General features: G+C 43.2%; 1 pseudogene; it reads right to left on the reverse strand.

The window, feature by feature from the left end:
• Window positions 1-1,334: 1,334 nt before the first annotated feature.
• Window positions 1,335-3,126, reverse strand: LOC128331362 (SCAN domain-containing protein 3-like; annotated as a pseudogene).
• Window positions 3,127-3,381: the final 255 nt, after the last annotated feature.

Raw genomic sequence — 3,381 nt, forward strand, 5'->3', positions numbered from 1 at the left:
GTGGTGTACTACATACTTAAGTTTCTCCTCACAACAACCTTGTGAAGTAGGTTAGGCTGAGAGAGAAGTGACTCGCCCAGAGTCACCCAGCTAGTTTCATGGGGATTTGAACTCGGGGCTCCCCAGTCCTAGTCCAGCACTCTAATCACTACACTACGCTGGCTCTCATTCAACATTACATTCTTGTACACTTTGTGGGATGGAACCTGTGACCCTGTCACTCATATGTGCATTCAGCTTAACTTCTGCACAGAGTTAAGCTGAAACATATTTAAATACATGTTTTAGTGTATACATATATACATGTATTTAAATGTATTTATCCTCCTCTATTAACAATGGGCAGCATCCATTGTCCCTCACCCACCAGCATGGTGCTGCCAAAATACACTGGGGAAAAGACTTGGGAGAAAGGGCCAAAACGTTATTGTTAAATTCAAATTGGGTTTTGCTGCTTTAAAAATCCACCCCAGGCAGTACGGGACTAACCTTTGCTGAGGTTGGACAATGTAGCCCTTCCCCAGCCAGGCGGGTGACACACCCTGGCTCAGAACCTGGCATCAGATCAGTGCTTATACCTGTCCCTCAAGGCCAACCCAAAAGGGTTGGGGCCCTCTCACGCCCCCAAGCCACACAGCCTTTGAAGTGAGAGTGTGAAATGTAGGCCGAACCATGAAGTATCTATGGACGGATTACACACTCCCCTGACTTAAATAGCCCCAAGATGTTCAATGGTGTAACCCCCCAACTTCTGCTGAACACCCCTCCCCACACTGCCCCTGCCCATTGTGACCTAGCTAACTAACCTACAAGGGTTACAGAACAGAGTAGGCAAAACATATCCCACATAAAGCCAATCAGGTGGGATGCAAAAATTCCTACTCAGCCTCCAAAAGCACAACCAGACAGAGCTTGTTCTATAACCAGGGAGGGCAGGAGAGGCAGCTTGCCTAGTCAGAACTGACTCTGGGAGGGAGCATGCTGGGCTAACAGCCCAGAAAGCTCTGCCCCCTCCTCGAAAGACCCAATCACAGGAGGCCACCATGCTCCCTGCTCTGGGGTGTGTATGTGTGGAACAGAGCACTGCCCGCAGCACGAGGCCATTGGGTGGCCTCAGTCTAACGCAGTGTTTCTCAAACTTTGTTGGTTCGCCGCCCCCTTTTAGAAAAAATTGAATGCTTAATGCCCCCCTGCCAAGCCCCGCCCCCAGGGTGGGGGGTGAGCTGCCCAAGCCCTGCCCCTGGAATGCCCCGCCCCTTGCCTAAGGCACTGCTGGGGGTTGGGCCAGCCCCGAGTAATGGTGAGGACATAGAGGACAGGAATACGAACTAAACTAGTAACAGAATAAGTTTTAATGAGAAGGATGAGCCTGATGAGATTCTAACAATTTGTCAATATTCGGCTCCATGTTTGTTAACAGCATTCTCAAATCTCCACGATTAGCTATCTGCAGCCTATTTCTTTTGTTGTTGTTGTTATTAGCGTTGCTACTGCACTGAACCCACGTTCCACTAAATAAGACGAAGGGAATGCAATAAGAAGTTTTTGAACAATAGTCCATAAACCAGGATAAAGTTCAGGTATCTGCTTCTGCAGCCAAAACTGTTGGTATCCAGATTTAAATTTAAATTTCAGCTCTTCATTTGTTCTTAACTCAATCAACTCTTCTTCTAAGTTTGGAGATGCTTCTGAAATTTCACAGGAAAATGGGTCCAAAAGCCAATCAGGTACATCCATTTTTAAAATATCCTGAAATCATTTTTTGAAGTCCAATTCCAGAGTTTCCAAATGTTGGCAATATTCAAGTAAATCTTTGTCATTTTTTTCTACTGTTGACAAATTTGGAAAGTGGATAAATTCTCCCCATCCCAAGTTTCTTTTATGTATTTGAAGCTTTCCCACAAATGCAGAAATTACATTTTTAGTTTTTATTAGATTCAGGTCATCACCTTGGAGCTGAAGGTTCATTTCACTTAATTTGTTAAACAAATCTGTCAGATAAGCTATATCTGGTTTTGATTTTATCAAATCTGCTCTTAAAGTAGCATCTTTGTCTTCCAAAAACTCTAGCACTGAGTTGAAAAGGTTGGAAAAATGGCTCAAACTGGCTCCCTTTGATAGCCAACGAACTTCTGTATGAAGAAGCAGACGATTGTAATCTTCATCGTTCTCCATACAGAGTTGTCCAAATAACCTGTCCTGCAAAGAATTACCTCTGATTTTGTTCACTGCTCTGATGATGAGATGAAGTGAGCTATGTAAGTGTTCTCTCAGGTTTTTTGCTACTAGATGTTGCCGGTGAATAACACAGTGTACAGCCAATATATTTGGTACCTCTTCCTTTAAATGTGCCATAAAACCATTGTAGCGTCGAACCATCGCTGGAGCACCATCAGTAGCAACAGACAATATGTTATTCAGGGGAATTTCTTTCTCTTCAAAAAAATCTTTCATTACACGAAATAATGATGCTCCTTTAGTATCAGTTTCTAAAGTTTGGGCAAACAATAACTCTTGGCAGATTTGTTTATCCCTTATGAAACGCACATAAGCGAGAAGTAAGGCTTCATTCCCTGGCAAAGTTGACTCATCAAGTTGCATTGAAAACTGAGATGTTTTTAAATAATTACATAGAGAGTTTTCAATGTTTTCAGCCATCTCATCAATTCTTCTTTGGACTGTGTCATTACTCAAAGGAATTTTTTTGACAATGTCAGTTGGTGACTTGTGTAGCACAGTCTGTAATACCTCCTTTATGGCTGGTATAATAAGTTCTTCCCCAATAGTATGCGGTTTCCCTGATTTTGCAATAAGTAAAGCTATATTGTAAGAAGCACGCAACCCATTGTTACCTTGTTTGGAAGCTGTTGAAAAGATAGTTTTCAATTTGGGCTGTTTTACAAACATTTCTTTGAGTCCTTGAAAATAATGCAAATCTTTATTCTTTTTATCTGGATGGATTTTTGTCAGATGTTCTTGGAGTCTAGAAGGCTTCATAGCTTCATTTGAGAAAACTTTTTGGCATATTATACACATTGGTAATGCATTATTTGAAGGAGACTGAATGAAACCATATTTCAAATAATCAACACTGTACTGCCTGCATTTTTTCTTTGCCTCAGACATGGTAATAACTGAAACAAGAAGCGTTGGAGCTCCGAAGGGCGGGAGCATTAAAAAAGTCGGCGAGCTCCCTCAACTGCATGTAAAACTAGTGACCGCCTTCCCCTGAAAAGTTTTGGCCAGCGGTGGGTGGGATAGCTGGAGGACTGAAGCCCAGGGCGGCAGCTGCCTGAAGACCTCCAGTGTCTTCAGGCAGCTGCCACCCTGGGCTTCAGTCCTCCAGCGTCTCAGTGGAGTCTCAGTGGGCGGCAGAGGATT

Source organism: Hemicordylus capensis, chromosome 6 (genome assembly GCF_027244095.1).
Source record: "Hemicordylus capensis ecotype Gifberg chromosome 6, rHemCap1.1.pri, whole genome shotgun sequence".
In the NCBI taxonomy this organism is placed as follows: domain Eukaryota; kingdom Metazoa; phylum Chordata; class Lepidosauria; order Squamata; family Cordylidae; genus Hemicordylus; species Hemicordylus capensis.